Source organism: Notamacropus eugenii, chromosome 2, assembly GCF_028372415.1.
Source record: "Notamacropus eugenii isolate mMacEug1 chromosome 2, mMacEug1.pri_v2, whole genome shotgun sequence".
Classification (NCBI taxonomy): Eukaryota; Metazoa; Chordata; class Mammalia; order Diprotodontia; family Macropodidae; genus Notamacropus; species Notamacropus eugenii.
This window is the reverse complement of record NC_092873.1, coordinates 150,026,668-150,047,798: the sequence shown is the minus strand read 5'-3', so window position 1 is coordinate 150,047,798 and position 21,131 is coordinate 150,026,668. Positions and strand designations below refer to the sequence as shown.

The following is a 21,131-nucleotide window of genomic DNA, read 5'->3' as shown; positions in this document are numbered from 1 at the left end:
ATAATTCACCAAACATCCAAGCTTGATGAGAATATTCCTATCATTGCTCTAATTCCACAAACTCACCAAACAGTTTTTAAAAGTTTAGTTCAATTAAAGAGTTAGATATCCTCCCTGGAAAGATTATATGTCTGTCTATCTGTCTTCTGGTTTGTGAATAATATTTCTCATGCAAAGTAGAAAAAATAGCCTTTTGGCTTAATTCAGACTGTTATAAAGTTTCCTTTTTAAAAAATTAATTTATGGAGTAAAAAAAGTGTTTCCATAACATAGTATAATAAAAAGATAATTCCACATGAAAATGCAAATCTATTATGTACAATTTTCTATTCCTTTTAAATACATAGTAAAATTATCATGTAATTTTTTTCTCTCCACCACCCTAGAAATGGCTCCCACTAGATACAAATAGATACATATATATTTATATAGATATAGATACATACATATTTATTTATTTATATATGTAAAAATATGGTGTACGTCTACTTATCAGTTCTTTCTGTGTTGTTAGGCAATGTCTTTCTTCATATGTCCTTCATTTTTAATTTATATATTTATAATAGTCAGAATGACAATCACTCAAAATCATCCTTCAAACAAAATAAAGTCTAATGTCACTGCCACTCAGAAAGATAGGTAGTCCATGAGAGGGGAAAGCATGAAGCTTGATGCTACTCTACTTAATTGTTGGTCTGAGTGTACATTTCACATGAATAAATATGTCAATTTCATCATGTTGCAGTCTTGGATACCATGACTCATAGCAGAAATATGTAAAACCCTAAACAAGACCCACAGCTAGACTACTGTGGGAAAGATGGAGTGCTATTCCGTAAGCATTGGTAGGCAGAATGTAGAGGCTAAGGTATCTGTGACCAGGGGTACTTGGATTCACGTATAATTACTACTAATAATTATAGTAATAGCTAGTAATAATGATAGTAATGCTAGCTAACATTTACATAGTTCCTAAAGTTTTCTAAAATGCATTTTACGCATTGTTTCATTTGATCTTTACATAGTGCTGTAAGTTGGGTACTATTGTTATTCCCATTTTACAGATGAAGAAACAGGGTGAGAGAGGAAAAGTCTAAGGTCACATAAGTAATAACTATCTCAGTCAGGGTACAAATTTAGGTCTTCCACATTCCATCTTTAGCACGCTAATCCTCTACTAAGTTAGTGATGAAGGCAGTTTGTTTTGATGTAAATGTGGACATCTTGTTTGTTATTACTTGGATTGAGGCCTCCCGCTAGACTTGCTCCCTCTATTGTTAGACAGTAATAAGGTATTATAGCTAGTAATTATCCTAAATTAAAAACAACAGGTATTAGAGAGAAGTAAATATAAGTCATTTCAGAGATGTTCTAAGCTGTCCTCCTCTCGTTGCAGATAGAGATTTACTATAACTGACAATCCCTAGTCTTGCACAATTGAACCCAATCAAAATCCAATATATGTATATATTTTTAACTTCCCAGTGATGTTAATAGCTGTCCATTGGAGAGTTCTGCATTCAATTGGGTGGTTTGCAGGTGTCCTTATGAGGAGAAGTAATGCATAAATATTGTACTGTGTATGGGTCTCAGAGAATCAGTGCTTTTTTTCATTCAGTTTCATGTCTTTTGCCAGGTTGACATTAACTTGGTGTTAAGAGATGTGTGAATTTGTGGACTTAACCAGTTACAATTCAGCTCTGATCCCCCATCCACTGATTGGGAATCTCTTTTTTTTTAAAAAACTTGTTGTATGTCCACAAGGTCTAGTGGAATTAACTCTTCATAGATATAGACATACATACTTTAATACTTTAAAATTTACTTTTAGCAAAAAATCGCTAAGTAAATAAACGGCATATAAGAAGTAGAGAACAATGCATAATAAATGTATAACATACTTTCCAAGTGACCATGCATTTGCTTATTTCCTAACCTTTGGAAACCTTCATATATAGAATTGATATTAACTCATCAACCTTTTAGATTCTATTTCTACAGTTGTAGAAAGTGTAAGCTTTGATTCATCCCTTGAACAGATAAGGTTGAGTAAACATATAGTTTCCACAAGAAGTTTTCTTCATGCTTTCTTCATAGCTCATAGGGGGCACCTAGGTGGTGTAGTGGATAGGGCATCAGTGCAGAAGTCAGGAGGACCTGAGTTCAAATCTCACCTCAGACACTTGGCACTCTCTAGCTGTGTGACCTTGGGCAAATCTCTTAACCCCAATTGCCTCATCCTGGGTCATCTCCAGTGATCTTGATGAATATCTGGTCACTGGATTCAGATGACTCTGGAGGAGAAGTGAGACTGGTGACCTGCACAACTGTCTCTCACTGAAAAGAAAAGTTAAGTGCAAGTCATATCATCATTTCTTTGATGGCATGGTCTTCTTCGGCAATAAAGGACAAAAACACACATAATAGCTCATCAAGTTCTTAGGGCAAAACTTTAAGGGAATTCTGGTTGTGCTGTGCATGGTAAAATGATTCACTTGGGGTCTGAGTAGACTCAGAAGATGAAAACTTTCCTCAATTTTGGGTTGTTCTGTCCCTGGAGGGAACCACCAATATTTTCTGTCCACAGGTAGCTCATTAGTAATAGTACAGGGAGGATAGACCACATGGCCAGTCTTAGCATATAATTGGGAGCCTTTGAATCTTCTTAAGTGAGAGAAACATAGATTTTTTTTAAGGACTCCACACAATTTTGCATCTGTGTGGAGTATGAATTGGAGAAGAAGAGACCAGAGGCAGGAAAAAAAAGTGCCAAGATGTTGGAATACTGCTGGTGAGAACTGACAAGGGATTGAGCTACAGTAGTGACTTGTGAGATGGGAGAGGTGGTAAAAATCTTGAAGCAGATTCAACAAATAGGTCATATTCATTCACACAGATATTCCTTGTCTAGTTACACATTCTCTGGAAGCAAAAGATAGAAAGAAAATAACATACATCAAAATATTTACAGCAGCCTTTTCTGTGGTAGCAAGAAATTCTAAAGCATGAGTGTATTCAATTAGGGAATGGTTAAAAAAATTTTTAAATGTGTATAATGGACTATTACTACATCATAAGAAATTATGACTGTGAAGCATGAGAATATATATTACAATGTGATATAGAATTAAAAAATTAGAATCAGGAAAACTGTGTACAATTGTATCAGTATAAAATGAAATAATAAATAAAATTGAACTGAATACTATGTACTTATGGCTACTCTTTGTTTCCATTGAAGACCTGTTAAAAAAAAGTTGGCTTCCATTTTTGTCCAGAGTTATGCAACAGTTACTTAAATTACAGTTGTTGCTTAAATCATTACATATAGTTGATGTGTTGGTTTTCCTGAATTTCTTTTCCTTTTTAAAATCTTTGCTATAATGATTGCTCACTGTGTAACACAGGGGGTTGTGTGTTCATCCTTTGTTGCCAAAGAAGACCATGGCATCAGAGAAATAATGACATGACTTGCACTTGACTTTGTTTTGAGTGAGGGAGCATTGTGCAGGTCACCAGCCTCACTTCTCCTCCAGAGCCATCTGAATCCAGTGACCAGATATTCATCAGGATGACTGGAGATGACCCAGAGTGAGGCATTTGGGATTAAGTGACTTGCCCAAGGTCCCGTACCTAGTGAGTGTCAAGTGTCTGAGGTGAGATTTGAACTCAGGTCCTCCTGATTCCTGCACTAGTGCTCTATCCAATGCAATTTCAGACACTATGGTAAACAAAAGTATCACAGTGCCTAGAGAAAGGACATCCTTTACCACTTGCCTGAAGGATCCAGGAAATGAAAGAGAGAAATAGGCAGCCCTTACCAATTTCCTGTGAATCACTGGGAAAAGAAAAAAAAAAAGCATGTGATGTCTGGGGTACTCAGTAGAATATGAATTCTAGAAACATAAGAAATATATAAACATCTCTTCCAGAGCAACCAAAGTAGCTGAACATTTCATGAACTCATGTCCCCTAATATTCCAGAGATTATATAGAACAAATCTTAATGTACTTTCAGGATACAATCTAACTTTGCTGGGGTCCAGAGAAAGGCTTCTCTCTCTAATGCAGACTGAATTCTTATAAATAAAGAGGGTTTATGTCTCAGTTTTCCAGAATTTCCAAGTTATAAGTATGTGAAGATTTAGTGGGTAAAGGATACAGAATATTCTCCAATATCACAGTAATGTTACTGAATCTCTTTCAGAGTTGTTGGAGGAATATGGTAGGAGCAAGAAAGAGAGGGAAGGATGTGTGTGTGTGTGTGTGTGTGTGTGTGTGTGTGTGCGCGCGTGAGAGAGAGAGAGAGAGCGAGCGATAGGTAGACCTATCTTTATTTCAGAGAGTTACTTTGGAGCAATAAAATGATTTTGCAATTGCCTTTCAAAGGCAATCTCATCAATTTTCTTCTTCCTGTTCACTTCTGAGCTCAACTCATTGTCCATATACTGTAAGTATAGGGAGCTCCCTTCAAGTTTTGCCTGTGAGATCTCTCTGTCTGTTATGGTTTATAGGAGCCTGTGTGCTTCCTTATTATATCAGGATATGTAGATTATTTTTTTTGAAAGACTGTCTGTCCTTTATTTATATCCTCCAGAGAATGGCTGCAGCCTTATGGAGACAGGGTGCCCCTCAAAAGACAGAGCACCCCCAGAGAGTTTGATTCCCAAACCACATGCTGAGAGCTTTGCTCTCTCCTCTTCCAGGCTGGCAAGCTTCTTTCCCTGTCCTCCCAGACCAGGCATGGATGATGGCACTGGATCCCTCTCTACAGGGGACCTGGTAGCCTGGCCCAACTCACTATGGACAGAACTTGCACTGGGCCCAAAACAGGGAGATCCTCTGCTTATCCTACTCAAACTTCTTCCACAGCTGGGCCAGGTGCTCCATCTTGTTCTCGAGGTGCTGCCATGCATAGAAATTGAACAGTTCCCTACCAGCCTTCTTGCACTTTTCCTTCTCCAGCACGTGCAGGCTGGCAGCCTCATAGCAGGGCAGGCCAGACCAATGGCCTCTGAGGGTCACCTTCACCCAGCCTTCCTCATCCTGGACTCCATCTTCCACCTCTGCCTTGGCATCTTTCGCAGCTATCTTCTTGTTGTAGTCCTCCATAAACTTGTCCACCTCCAGCTTGAGGACCTCCAGGTTGTGCAGAGTCTGGTAGTACGCTATCCACTTTTCAATGCCAGTTTTCACTGGGTGGCTATCTGTAGGGATGATCAGGGGTCCTTGCAGAGCCACAACTAACCCTCCCTTCTTTCCCTCTTTTGTAATAACTCTTTGTGCCTTGGCATATGATGGCCTTGTCTGCCTCCTCCTTTCCTCTTCTCCCAGTACAATCCCTTTTCACCAATTAATTAGATTTTTTATCTTCACAAAAAAGTCAACTTGCACCCGTGTCCACTAACTACGTATACCCTTTTGAATGCCATAATAATGATACAGTTCTCCACAGTTACTAGTGTCATCTTCCCTTGTAAGGATGTAAACACTTTGCCCTTATTAGTAATGTACTGTTTGTTTGTTGATTTGTTTGTTTTTGGTCTTTCCTGTTTGCCTTTTTATACTCCTCTTCAGTTTTGCATTTGAAGATCAGTGTTTCTGTTGAGTTCTGGTCTTTTCATCAGGGAAGTTTGGAAGTCCCCTATTTCGCTGAATGTACATTTCCTTTCCTGTAAGATTATGCTCACTTTCGCTTGGTAGTTAATCTTTGATTGTAATCCAGGCTCTTTTGCCTTATGGAATATTGTATTCCATGCCCTATGATCTAATGCAGAAGCTGCAAGGTCCTGTGTAATACTGACTGTGGTTCCATATATTTAAATTGTTTCTTTCTAGCTACTGCAACATTTTCTCTTTGAGCTGGTAATTCTGGAATTTGGTTCCAGTATTCCTTGGTGTTTTCAATTTGGGATCTCTTTCAGGATGCAATTGGTGGATTCTTTGGATGACTATTTTATCCTCTGGTTCTAGGACCTCATGGCCTTTTCCTTGATGATTTCTTAGAAGATGCTGTCCAGATTCTTTTGTTTATCATGGTTTTCAGGTAGACCAATAATTGTAAAATTATTTCTCCTGGATCTAGGTTAGTTTTATTTATTTATTTTTTACCAAGGAAGTATTTCACATTGTCTTCTATTTTTTAATTCTTTTGTTTTTGTTTGAGTGATTCTTGATATTTCATAGAGTCATTAGCTTCCTAATTCTAATTTGTAATGAATTCTTTTCTTCTGTAAGATTTTATGCCTCCTTTTCCATTTGGCCCATTTTACTTTTTAAGAAGTTGTTTTCTTCAGTGTACTTTTTTTCCATTCGACCAATTGTATTTTTTTAGGGCTTATTTTCTACAGTCACTTTTTGTCCTTCCTTTTCCAAGCTATGGACTCTCTCTTGCATACTTCTATGAGTTCTTTTAGTAGTCCAATTTTCAGTTCAGTGAAAAAAAAAAGACAAGTTATATCAGATATACTGGGTTACCATGGCACTTTTCAACCATATATGTAGATATCTGTGCATGAAACTGTGGTTTTGGAAGACAATTAGGGGGGAAGATTAATCCAAAGAGATATAGCTCTTGAACAAATCTTCAGATTGATCTCCTTTCCGTTAAGCCCAGATCAAATGGTGTTTAGTTATTAGTTTCAAGTGAAAATGCTGATGATTTCTAGAGTTCTATTTTATATCCTACTTTGATAGAGGTATATATTATCCTTTTTAGAATGTTTTAAAAAATTTTATTTTAGAGTCGAATGCCAGAACAAAAATAGAGAATAGAAAAAAAGAAACAAAAACATGTCATGAACTTAGGTACTGAAATTTAAGTACAAAGTTAAAAAGAAAAAAAAATATCATGTGCATAGGAGAATGTAAAAGAGGATTCAAATTGTGTAATAAAACATTTTCATTTCAAGAAACCCTGTATGATATATAATGCTTGTGTTGAAAATTATGCATCTTTTCTTTGCTTTCTTTTGAGTTATTTTGTTCTCTACTATGCACTTTTTTACGCTTTTTTCCCTTCCCCCACCCCTAAAAGGCTACAATAAGGTTCATATGTGTTTCTCTATAGTTGTAGATAAATACATACAAAAATATATATATATATACAAGCATATACTTTCACAAACCTATTCTACACCTGATCTTTGTTTTATATGCTTGTGCATATCTTAACTATCCCTCCTGCCTCCGCTACTTTACTGCTACTCACTGCCTTGCCCTCCTATTACTTGCCTACCCTGCCCTCAAGAATTCCTCCCTGGTCCTCCCATTCACATAAATCTGAACACCCTTCCATACCCTCCTAATGCCTATTCCTTCACCCTCCCCTGTAAAGATCCCTTGCTTGTTCTCTACCCCTTCCTTATGCCCCTACCATTTTATTTCCCCTGAATTTAGAAGATTTTTATGTTCTTCTAAATATATATGTATATAAGTGCATATATATTTAGAACACAAAAATATATATATTTAAAAATGTTAAAGATATATATGTATTTATAGTTCCCTCTTAACCCCATTCCCAATGAAGTTGTCCCCCACCATCTAATTGCTCTGTACCATTTCTTCCTCTTGTACCTCATTTGTATAAAATTATTGCTCATTTTAGCTTTTCATATATGGTTTTACTTTTAAAATTAACACCAAAGTCAGGTTTACCCCAATCTTTGTTTTGAGGTACCCAGTTATCAGTAAGAGTCTTAGACGTACAGTATACATATATAAAAGATAAACAGTCTATCTTTGTGAATCCCTTATAATTGGTCTTTAGTACATACTTTATATTTTTCTTGGTTCTTGAATGTCATATTTTCTATTAAATTCAGGATTTTTGTTAATGAGGTCTTGAAAGTCTGAGAATTTATCAAATGTCCATTTTTTTTTTATTCCAAATAATACTTAACCTTGCAGGGTATGATATTTTTGACCAGAGCTCCAGTTCTTTTGCTTTTCAATATATTGTGTTCGAAGACATGAAGTCCTTTAATGTCTCTGCTCCTATAGGTCTTGTGTGATTCTAATTGTGGCTCCTTCACGTTTATATTGTTTTAATACTTTTAATATTTTATCCTTGAGCTGGAGATTTGGGGATTTGACAATGGTATTCTTATGGGTTTTCCTCATAGGATCTCCTTTAAGTAGTGATTGATGCATTTTATCTATTTCTACTTTCCCCCCTTGTTCAAACACTTCAAGAAAATTTAATTATTTCTTGTATTATTGAATCAGGATTCTTTTTTTGATCATAATTTTCACTCAGTTCAATTTTTTTTAATTTATTCTTCTTGATCTGTTCTCCAAATCTGTTGTTTTCCTAATAAGATTTTTCACTTTCTCTTCTATTTTTTCATTATTCATATTTTGTTTAATTATTTCTTGATCTCTTATAATTTTGTTGGCTTCACTTTGCCCAATTCTAATTTTTAAGGGGTCATTTTTTCCTTAAGATTTTGGATCTCTTTTTCTAATTGGTTGACTTTCCTTTCATAAGTTTTTTTTTCTGTAATTATTATTTTTTTGTGTTTTTTCCTCCATCTCTGTCATTTGATTTTTAAAGTCTTTTAAAAAAATCTTCTATACTTTCTTTTTTTGCAGGGAACCATTTGACATTACTCTTTGGGGGTTTCTTCAACATCTTCCTCTAAAGGTGATTCTTGCCCATCTCTATTTCCATAATATCTTTCTATGGTTAAATTTTTTTCTTCTTTCCTTGTGCATTTCTTTTTGTGGTAATAGTTTATTTTTGTAACTACCTCTAGCCAAGGGATATGGGAAATGGTGCCTCTTGCCCCAGATCTTCAGTTTTCCCCTCTAGCCTAGAGCCAAAGCCAAACCTCCAACTGCCTGTCATTGCCCACAGCCAGGAGCTGTCTACCCCACTGCTTCTGCACTCACTGGATGTTTGCTGGTTCCTTCTCACCCTGCCACTCTTCACAACACAGCTTGATCTGGCATTCCTAATCAGCAGAGGTTCCCTCAATCTTCTCAGGCTCAAAGGCCCAACCTCCACTATCTGGGAGCAAAATTTCCTGTTCCTGGGGCCCATACCACCTCCCAAACCAACTAGCCCCAGGACTTGCTACATGTTGTTTAAGAGGCTTGCAGCTTGTTAGCCTGGACATGTTTATTCTTCACTAGAACCAAACCTCTTTCTTGGTTTTCTTGATCTTCTCAAATTGTCCCAGGAAGACCCCTGTTGTGCCCCTATTCTTATTTATTTCCACCCATACTTTGTTCGTACTAAGTTTCTATTTTAACTCTTGTATATGTGTTCAAAAAAACTTGAAATACATGTTTTAATATATGGACTTAGTTGAACATTTTAAAGTATGGTCGTAAATATATATTTACTTTCTTCCAAAGTAGACATGACGTTACAATCTCTGGGGTAGCAAATTTATAGCAAAAAGAGTGTCTTTTCTGCATTTAATGACAACATAAATCAAGTTATATTCTGCTCTTGAAAGAATTTTACTGTTTACATGGGATTCTACATGTTAAATGTATCATATATTTGTATAGTTGGAACACATGGCTTAGTTAGCTTACATGCCCTTAATATTACCAGCCCAAACAACCTACATTTCAGTGAAAGGAATGATGGAAATACATACAATGGGTAAAAATTACAGAGAGAGCAATGTTTCCACTAATGAGAGGAAAATGTCTGAATAATTAAAAAGACATAAAAGTGGAATGGTTTGCTCGTGTATGGAGTTACTCTCCCTCACTGAAAATACTCACATGAAATTTGGATGATCCAGAATTGTGGATGTTTTTTATGGGTGCCAAGTTCAGGTATAGGATAGCCTAGAGGATTGACCTTTGACATCCCTCCCAATTCTGGATTTCTGTACTTATTTTCTAAATTTGAAGGTTAGATAAAGAGGCTAACACTTTTCAGACAGAAGATTATTTGAAAAATAGTATATTTGAAAATCTTCTCATCAATTTATATCAATTGTTTACTTAACAACTGACAACATGAAACAGAAGAAAGCATTATCTGACAAAATAGATGAAACAAATCAAAATGCCATAATTTACTGTGGATTTTAAAAATGTTAATTATCCCTCAACATAAAGTGATGATAATACTTTTCTTAATTATTCCTGACTACTATTGTGGTGATCACATATTGGATTATGAAGCCATTTTAAAAAACTGTAAAGCAAAATACACATGTAAAGAACTTTTTGTGCTTCACTGTAAGTTATGGCATCCTGAGTCATATCCTTCATCTGCTTTCAAAAGAGATAATATTTTCTATCATTCCACGCAACTACTTGTTAAGAAAACAGTTGACATAAATTATCACTAGACCTTCAAATACAATTTTTTAAAATTAAGTACCCTTTTGTCAGATTTCACTGATTTCGGGACTGGAATGAATATACATTATAAACATATTGTTATGATTCTCCAGACAATCTATGAGTCAATATTTTAGAATTGGTAACCTTGATATGGATATAGTAGCAAGCAATTTAAGTCAGTAACACATATTGAAGTGCTGTATCAATATATATGAAACATGTACACATACATAAACATAAATATGTGTAACATGAAATAAATACACATATGCATACCTGTATGTATGTAAATGTGTTTTATATGTGTGTGAATATATATTCACAGGTATATGATCATGGAAAAGTATTAATCCATTTGAGAAGTGTTTCCAGGCGATAAGTTTCATCATGTTCTTGTTCATCAGGCAATGGATGATAGAGTTAAGCATTGGAGGCACTATTGTATAGAACATGGACAACGATGGATCTAGAACTGAGTCAGATTCCTAGGGTGGCTTTAGATGAGCAATGACACCTGTTGTGATAAAAATCATGAGAACGATGAGGTGGGGCAGGCAAGTGGAAAAGGCTTTTGACCTACCCTCTGAGGTTGGTATCTTCAGTACAGTTGCGAATATGTGGCTGTAAGAGATTGTGATATAAATAAAGCAGAAAACTGCTAAACCAAACCCAAAAGCCATAGTGACATCAGCTGCAAGGTGTGTCTCAGAGCAGGAGATTCTGAGCAAGGGAGGGACATCGCAGAAGAACTGGTGGATTTCTTTGGAGCCACAGAAGGGCAAAATGAAAGTACTAGCTGAGTACAGGACCCCAAACAAACCTCCATTGAACCAGGAAGCAGCTGCCATATTCACACAAGCTCCTCTGGTCAGGATGAGTTTATAGTGCAGGGACTGACAAACGGCCACATAGTGGTCATAGGACATCACTGTGAGGAGAGAAAGCTCTGATGCCACAAATAACATCATTGAAAAGAGCTGTGATATACACCCCAAAAAAGAGATGGAGTTGCTGTGACTTAGAGAGTTTGCAATTGATTTGGGGACTGTGATGGAAATAAGACAAAGATCTAAAAAGGATAAGTTCTTCAGGAAGAAATACATAGGGGTGTGGAGTTTCCCATCAAGAGAGATGAGGGTGAAAATGAGTATGTTACCCATCAGAGCCACCAGGTAGATTGACAAGAAGAGGATGGCATGTAAGACCTGTAGCTCCCAGATGTTGGAAAAGCCCATGAGGATGAATTCTGTTACCACAGTGAGATTGGTCATGTCTAGGGGTAGAGAATTTTCTCTGTTGTCTGCATGGAGAAAACAAACAGATGCCAAATGATGTGAAGAGCATGTCAGATAACTTTGGTTCAGGTCTACTTTGTTATCTTCAATGAAAGACAGTATTTCCTTAATTTTCCTATTTTTAAAATGAAGTGATAGAACTAGTTCTGAGGATTTTTTTTATTTATTTAACTTTTAACATTCATTTTCACAAAATTTTGGGTTCTACATTTTCTCCCCTTTTGTCCCCTTCTCCCACCCCAAAACACCGAACATTCTAATCGTCCCTATCACCAATCTGCTCTCTCTTCTATCATCCCTCTCTGCCCTTGTCTCCATCTTCTCTTTTGTCCTGTAGGGCCAAATAACTTTCTATACCACTTTACCTGTATTTCTTATTTCCTAGTGGCAAGAATAGTACTCGACAGTTGTTCCTAAAACTTTGAGTTCCAACTTCTCTTCCTCCCTCCCTCCCCACCCCTTCCCTTTGGAAGGCAAGCAATTCAATATAGGCCACTGTGTAGTTTTGCAAATGACTTCCATAATAGTCATGTTGTATAAGACTAACTATATTTCCCTCCATCCTATCCTGTCCCCCATTACTTCTATTCTCTCTTTTTGATCCTGTCCCTCCCCATCAGTGTTGACCTCAAATTGCTCCCTCCTCACCATGCCCTCCCTTCCATCCTCCCCCCCACCCTGCTTATCCCCTTATCCCCCACTTTCCTGTATTGTAAGATAGGTTTTCATACCAAAATGAGTGTGCATTTTATTCCTTCCTTTAGTGGAATGTGATGAGAGTAAACTTCATGTTTTTTCTCTCACCTCCCCTATTTATCCCTCCACTAATAAGTCTTTTGCTTGCCTCTTTTATGAGAGATAATTTGCCCTATTCCATTTCTCCCTTTCTCCTCCCAATATATTTCTCTCTCACTGCATGATTTCATTTTTTTAAGATATGATCCCATCCTCTTCAATTCACTCTGTGCACTCTGTCTCTATGTGTGTGTGCGTGTGTGTGTGTAATCCCACCCAGTACCCAGATACTGAATAGTTTGAAGAGTTACAAATACTGTCTTTCCATGTAGGAATGTAAACAGTTCAACTTTAGTAAGTCCCTTATGACTTCTCTTTGCTGTTCACCTTTTCATGCTTCTTTTCATTCCTGTGTTTGAAAGTCAAATTTTCTTCTCAGCTCTGGTCTTTTCATCAAGAGTGCTTGAAAGTCCTCTATTTCATTGAAAGACCAATTTTTCCCCTGAAGTATTATACTCAGTTTTGCTGGGTATGTGATTCTTGGTTTTAGTCCTAGTTCCTTTGACTTCTGGAATATCCTATTCCCTGCCCTTCGATCCCTTAATGTAGAAGCTGCTAGATCTTGTGTTATCCTGATTGTATTTCCACAATACTTGAATTGTTTCTTTCTAGCTGCTTGCAATATTTTCTTCTTGACCTGGGAACTCTGGAATTTGGCCACAATGTTCCTAGGAGTTTCTCTTTTTGGATCTCTTTCAGGCGGTGATCTGTGGATTCCTTGAATACTTTTTTTGCCCTCTAGTTCTAGAATCTCAGGGCAGTTTTCCTTGATAATTTCATGAAAGATGATGTCTAGGCTCTTTTTTTGATCATGGCTTTCAGGTAGTCCCATAATTTTTAAATTGTCTCTCCTGGATCTATTTTCCAGGTCAGTTGTTTTTCCCATGAGATATTTCACATTATCTTCCATTTTTTTCATTCTTTTGGTTTTTTGTGATTTCTTGGTTTTTCAGAAAGTCATTGGCCTCCATCTGTTCCATTCTAATTTTGAAAGAACTATTTTCTTCAGTGAGCTTTTGCACCTCCTTTTCCATTTGGCTAATTCTGCTTTTGAAAGCATTCTTCTCCTCATTGGCTTTTTGAACCTCTTTTGCCAATTGAGTTAGCCTATTTTTCAATGTGTTATTTTCTTCAACATTTTTTGGGTCTCCTTTAGCGGGGTGTTTACTTGTTTTTCATGCTTTACCTGCATGTCTCTCATTTCTCTTCCCAGTTTTTCCTCCACCTCTCTAACTAGATTTTCAAAATCTTTTTTGAGCTCTTCCATGGCCTGAGCCCATTGAGTGGGCTGGGATACAGAAGCCTTGACTTCTGTGTCTTTCCCTGATGGTAAGCATTGTTCTTCCTCATCAGAAAGGAAGGGAGGAAATACCTGTTCACCCAGAAAGTAACCTTCTATAGTCTTATTTTTTTCCCTTTTCTGGGCATTTTCCCAGCCAGTGACTTGACTTCTGAGTATTCTCTCCACACCCACTTTGCCTCTGGATCCTCCCAGCCAGTGCTTGGGGTCTGAGATTCAAATGCTGCTTCCCAGCCTCAGGGCTTTTGGCTGGGGTGGGGCTGCTATTCAGTGTGAGATTAAGTTCAGGTGCTCAGGTGGGGGCAGGGCCACCTCATGGGCTCACTTCCCTCAGGGGGTTTATGCAGAGACCTTCAACAATGGATCTGGGCTCCTACCTGCTTGGGGAGCCCTGGTCTGCTCCCACCTCTGCTGCTGCCTCCTGAGGGGGCCCAAGCCATGGGGACACCCCACTCCCCTGTTGGCCACCCAAAAAGACTCTCTCACTGACCCTTGTCACCTGTGGGTGGAGGGACCCGCACAGCTGCTGGAGATTCTGTCCCTGAAGCCTGCTCGGATCTGCTTCTCTCAGCGCCGTGTGGCCACGGCAGGTCTGTGCTCCACTCCCGGTCTGGGTGTGATGGACCTTTCGCATCAGGTCTCTCTGGAACAGAAATCTCATCAGCTCAGTTGTTCTGTGGCTTCTGCTGCTCCAGAATTTGTTGCTCCAGAATCTTTTTTACAGATATTTTATGGGCTGTGGGTTCGGAGCTAGTGTACGTGTGTCTTTCTACTCTGCCATCTTGGCTCCGCCCCCAAGTTCTAAATTTCAAGGTAAAATTATGAGGCCACTACTTGTCTCAAAGAAAATTAATTATTTGGAAATGATAAATCATCAAATTATCTCTTCTTGTAAACCTTGCAGGAATTTTGTTTTTTAAAATATAAAATGATGATAATACCTTTCCTTACTATTCTTACTGATATTGTGTTGATCACATATGAGACTGTGAAACCAATTAATATATATATAGCAAAATAGACTTATAAAACCTTTTTATATTTCACAGCGAGTTGTGGCAAACTGATTCAAATCCTTCATCTATTTTGAAGTCAGATGAGACTTTCTATTATTCCATGTAGCTAACTGTTCAGCAAACAGTTGACATAAGTGGATAAGAGGATGTTCAAATATGTTATTTTCTAATAAATTCACCTTTTCCTCATTAACGTTGTGATCTCTTCACTTGAGTACTCGATTGCGCGTACGTACTATAGAAAGCACATTTTTATTATGCTCCAGTACCTTTAAAAGTCAGTTTTTTTAATTGGTGAGGTTGACATGTCTTTATGTATACATATACATATATATGTATGTGTTTGTGTGTGTGTGTGTGTGTGTACATAAGTGTGACTTTATCTTCACAGGCATATAATCATACAAAAAACTTTGGTATTAATCCCTTGAGAAGTATTTCTAGGCTATGAGCTTCCTCAAAGAAATTTTCATGTCCTTGTTCCTCAGGCTACAAATGACAGAGTTCTGGGTTGGGAGCACAGCTGTAAAGAACATGGACCCCAACAGGTCCACAACTGGGTCATATTTCTCAGGGTGGCCTTCGATAAGCAATGTTACCTGTTTTGATAAAAAACATGAAAACGATGAGATGGGGCAGGCAAGTGGAGAATGCTTTTGATCTACTTTCATTTTTTGGAATCTTCAGCACAGTTGAGATGATGTGACTGTAAGAAATTGTGATGTAAATAGAGCAGAAAATCCCTAAAGTAAATGCCAAAACTAGGGTGGCATCAACTGCAAGGTATGAATTAGAACAGGAAATTCTGAGCATAGCAGGGGCATCACAGAAATGGTGGAACTCCTTGGAGTCTGAAAAGGGCAAAGTGGAAGTGCTAATTGTGTATATGAGTCAAACAAACCTTCAGTGAGCCAAGAAGCAGCTGCCATCATCACACAAGTTTCACTGTTCATAATGACTTCATAGTGCAGGAGTTGAAAGATGGTCACATAGCAGTCATAGGACATTGCTGCAAGGAGCAAAAGATCTGATGCTACAAATAACATCATTAAAAAGAGCTGTTACATACATCCCTAAAAAGAGATGGAGTAACTGTGGCACAGGAATTTTCCAGTTTATTTGGGTACAGTGATGGAAATAAGACAAATATCTAAAAAGGACAGATTCTTTAGAAAGAAATACATGGGAGTGTGGAGTTTCCCATCAAGAGAGATGAAGGTGAAGATGAGCAGGTTTCCCAGGAGAGCCACCAGGTAGATCAGCAAGAAGAGGATGGCATGTAAGACCTCCAGCTCCCAGGAGTTGGAAAAGCCCATGAGGAAGAATCCTGTCATCACAGTGATATTGACCATGTTCTAGGGGTGGAGTGCTCTCTGCACTGTCTGCACAGAGAAAAGAAATAGGTGGCAAATGATGAGAACAGTTAATGTTTTGAGGGTCAGATTCCCTTGGTTCATACTTAATGTGACCTTGAGGAAATGGAAATTCCTGTATCTGCCTTAGTTTTCTCAATTTTTAAATGATGTAATGAAACTTGTTTTGAGGATTTTAACCTGAGGTTCATCTACCTGAAAATATTTTGATACATCATTTCTGTTTGAACCTATTTTGTATATTTAAAGACTTTATTCTCATAAATGAGGCCATAGGCTTCTTTAGACTGCCAAAGGAGCCTATGGAGCAAAAAAAGGCCAAGATCCCTGAAGCAAATGATTTTTAAGGTTCTTTTAGAGCTTAGATGATCTAGAAATTTTTGAACAATGTTCTTACCTTGAAAAAAATTGATAACAGTAGCTCTGTCACTCAGGGGATAATTTTTATCATCCTGAAGTACTTTTATCATAAGACCTCTGTAGCTAGACAATTCTAATAATATTATTTCCAATCCATACAGAGGATGTTTGAGCTCAGAAAAGTTACAACACTTTTCAGTGGTTACACAATGAATGTCAGAACCAAGATGTTAATCCAGGTGTTCTGATTCCAAGGCTGTCTGGAGAGCTCCTCTAAGTTCCTTTACTGAGATATGCCTTAACATGATGTTCCTATGCAAATGATTGTCATCCCATTCTTCAAGACTGACAGTGATATAGATCGTCTAGTCATTTTACATGATATCCTCTGCTGTGGATTGGATCACTTTCCAAGACATTTTTACACCATAATCAGCCCAATAGACTGAAATTGTCATGTAGATGAAGACAGTGTCACATATTAGATTTCCACATGGCCTGTCAAATTTCAAGCACTCCTTTGGTCACCACCAACCCAGAGCAGTCATGCTTAAATGTAAGTCTATACTCAAATGGAAAAATAGCTCTCCAAGTTTTTTGTATTATGTTGGGTCTCTTCTGTTTGTTTGTAGAATGCAGGTTGTAAGAAGTGTTTCCTGGACTGCAAACCTCACTTTGGATTTTGATTCAACTTGTCCTAATTAAAACACTCCTGGTGTTCACGTCCAGACACTCAAATCCTCATGAATTATTACCCAAGCTATACCTCTTGGAACCATTGTTTATATCTACAAGATCATACATAAACAGAAATTTGCATTTGGCCATGGGACAAAGGAATTACCAAGAATTAATCAACGTTAACTTTTGCAAAACATTTATAGGGTGCTTGCTCCATAGAAGCCTCTGTACTAAACTTGGATAGTTTAAAAAAAAACATAAATCATGTCCAATCACAGGCCTTAAGATGTTTCTCCAGCCTGTTAGGGGAAGAAGAAATATATGCAAACAATTATATTACAGAGTAAAATGGTGTAAACTCATTGGAGAATATCAAAGAGTTCAGAGTTTTGAGATAGCTCTTTCTGACTGTGAAGATTAAAGGCCAACTTCATTCTCTACAGAGTTTTCTTTGTATGGAAGCTCTTTGGAGTTGGCTAGAATTTCAAGAGGCGTAAATATTGAGGTCACAAGAGAAAATATTCCATTTATGTTATAAGCATGAACACAAAAGATATTGAACAGGACATAGAATTTGTCTATTTATTTTTAAATATAAAGGCTTTTTGGAATTCAAATATTGATTTCAAGAGGTATAATTTCAATCAAAGTTCTTGCACTTCCACTACTTTTCCCTTGCATTGTTCTTCTTAAGTTTATTCTTTATATTTTGATTTAGATTTCCAGTTCCTGTCCCACTGAACATTTTGCCTGTCAATCATTCTTGATTTGATTTTACTTTGTTCCCTTCCTATACTTAGCCAATTTAAATGGATATTTAATTCTCCTTGAATCACTTTATGCTTGGTTTTGTTGCAGATTATACCTTACCAAACCCCAACCCCAGATAATTTTAATTATCTGCCTCTTAAAATTTTACTCACATCCTGCTGAATGGACCTGGACAAAGTCACAAAACTCTGCTGATTGGGTTCACTACTAATTTATGCCATACAATCACACCTGGTGCTCACTTTTGCCAGGCACTCCTTTTATCCTTTCATATTGATTCTTTATCCCATTCCTTACCTTGGCTGCTCCTCATCTTCTATTGCCCTCTTATAACTCCTAAAACTTCAGTCCCGAATATTTGTACAAGAGAAGACTTCATATCACACTTCCTCATTTGGAATATAGAGAGCCTTTTTGGCGAGCTATGTATTTCCTCTTTCTTTTCAAATCACAACTTTTTGTCATTGTCCCCCATTCTCTTCTGCTTTATTCCAGTTTCTAATGATGATTCAAAATGGCCCTGTTCCTGACAAAAGTGAAATCCTCTTTGTATACCCTTGATTCTTTCCCCCTTTCTAAGGTTTTTCCTCTGTTTTTAGACTGTTCTCTTTCTTTAATATTCAGTCTTTATTTATTCAGTCCTTTTTGCTGCCTAAAATTTCCCTTATACTTAGAAACCTCCATATAGGTCTATAAATTCCTCTCAAAGATATCTTTCTTTATTGTTTTCTTTTCTCAGTGAAAGTCCCAGAAAATTTCTTTCTATCTATGTATCTATCTGTCTATCTGTGTATTGCTCTATCATCTATTATCTTTTGATTTCTACTGCTATACTTTCTTTCTTTATAAATCCTCTAAAATATGACACATGACCTCATGAGATAAGTAACACTTTGCTTTCCAAAGCAACCAATAATTTATTAATGTACAGATCTGATGACTTTTCCCCAAGACTTATTCTCTTGAATTCTGTGCAGTATTTGACACTGTTGAGCACTCCCTTTGCCTTTATAGTATTTTCTCTCTAGATTTTTGTTTCACTGCTCTCTCTTGGTTGTCCCAATACCCAATTGACAACTAATTCTTAGTTCCTCTTGCTGGATCATCATCATCCCATTGTGCCCTCTAACTGGGCTTATTCCAATGTTCTTTTTTTTTTTTTTTGCTTTCTTCTATACTTTAGATGTGTTTTGTCTTACTAATCTTGTTATTTCACATCTCTTTGTTCATATTCCCTATGATGTTGATTCCCACAGCTATTTTTCTTGTGCTACTCTCTCCCTTGATATTTATCTTTGCTTCTTGTATTAGATATGTCGAAGTGGATATCCCTTATCTATCTCAAAGTCAACATATCCATAACCCACCCCATTATTTTCTCCATTCTCCAAAGACCCTGTGTTTCCTGAACTTTCTTATTTTTTGTGAGTACCACACTCTTTTCAATCACTGTTTTCATAGTTTCTATGTTATCCTTTTTACTTCACTCTTGCCACTCTCCCCACATCCAATCTGTTTTGAAAGAGTTTTCTCTCACCAAAATGTCTCCCACATTTTCCCTGTTCTCTTCCTCTACTCAGCACCACTGTACTTCAGAACATTGTCACTTCTTATATAGTTCATTACAATATTATTCCAAATGGTATCCCTGTCCCATATCTCCTCTCTTCAATACATCCCTCATGGATCTGTCAAATTTGTTTTCCTAAAGAGGGTTCACTAATCCTCAGAAAATCAAATGTAAGCTCCTCTGCTTGGTTTTTAAATTCTTTCTGAGAGATGACCCAATGTTTATTTCCAGCCATAGTACATGTTAATCCTCTTTGTCTCAAATTGAAATATATGTTCAACCCAACTGACCTCCTTGATTTCCTCATATACAACACTCTATCACCCATCTCTATGCCTATTCAAAAGCCTGAAATCAAAGACTGTTTATACTTTTATCTTTGAATCACTTGCCCTAATACAGTGATTGACTCACATTATGTCTTAAGTAATTTTTTTTTTGTGATTAGACATTTAGTGATCACTTAGTGTAAAAACCATAAGAGACACTGGAAAGATCATTTTACTCCCAAATATAGCCTTAAATTGCCTGAAATGCTCAACTTCATTCTTTTGTGGTTCCTTAATTGCACCTTTAAAGATGTAGTTTTGTTAGTCAGTCTCCTCTTTTTTTTTGACACTTGGTTGAGTTCATGTACTGGAAAGAGTGTTTTGACCAACTGTTATTGTGAAAAGACCCAAAAGATGACTCTGGAGGAAAAGTGAGACTAGTGACCTGCATAGCCCTTCCTCACTCAAAACAAAGTCAAGTGTAAGTCATGCCATCATTTCTCTGATGGCATGAACAATGGACAAAGACAATCCTGTGAGTAGATGGAGCTGGCTGAATGCTACCTGGGTAACTCACCTCCACCTCTTCTGTCTGCCTCCCCCTCCCCTTCCTTCTCCTCTCCAAGGGAAGGTAAACTTGGATGGCCAAAAAACGACCAGTTGACTTGCGTTTTATTGGCTCCTTTCCTTTTTCCTCTCTCCTGTCCTCTCCTGTCCTCTCCTGTCCTCTCCTGTCCTCTCCTCTCCTGTCCTCTCCTCTCCTCTCCCCTCCCCTCTCTTCATTCCCCTCCCCTCTCCTCTCCTGTCCCCTATCCTGTTGTCTCCCAAAACCTTAAACCTACTGCACTCTGAAACTAGGACTCCATTGGAGCCTTGCCTGAGTAGTCCTCTGGACCTTCCTAGCTTGAGAATGATTATTAATTGTAACTGTTGCTGTTTTCCACCCAGTCTGATATCTTTCTTTTCTTGCCCTCATTAAAGGTGCTATGCCCTGGCTACTTCTTAAACAGGCCTATTCAATGAATGGGCATTGCCTTACCCTAAGTGACTGCCTGCAAAGACCTTGGCCTAAAGGGTCCAAGGTCTCCCACTGCATCCTGGGTCATCTCCAGTCATCTTGAGGAATATCAGGTCTCTGAATTCAGATGACTCAGGACAAGAAGTGAGGCTGGTGACCTGCACAGCCCTCCCTCACTCAAAACAAAGTCAAGTATAAGTCATGGCATTATTTCTCTGATGGCATGGTCTTCTTTGACAATGAAGGACAAACACAATGGCGAAAAGATATGTAATTTTGTAACTGGCTGCACCGTAAGGAAAATTACTCATGAGTGAGTAGGGTGATAATTGGGGAAGGAACTGAATGTTCACTGGGTGGCAAGGG

General features: G+C 37.5%; 1 long non-coding RNA gene and 1 pseudogene across 1 annotated transcript in view; one reads left to right on the top strand and one right to left on the bottom strand.

The window, feature by feature from the left end:
• LOC140526438 (uncharacterized) overlaps positions 1–21,131 on the top strand; it is a 50,501-nt gene that overhangs the window by 19,717 nt on the left and 9,653 nt on the right. The gene's annotated exons all lie outside the window — the stretch shown is intronic.
• Positions 4,852–11,659, bottom strand: LOC140530407 (olfactory receptor 14A16-like; annotated as a pseudogene).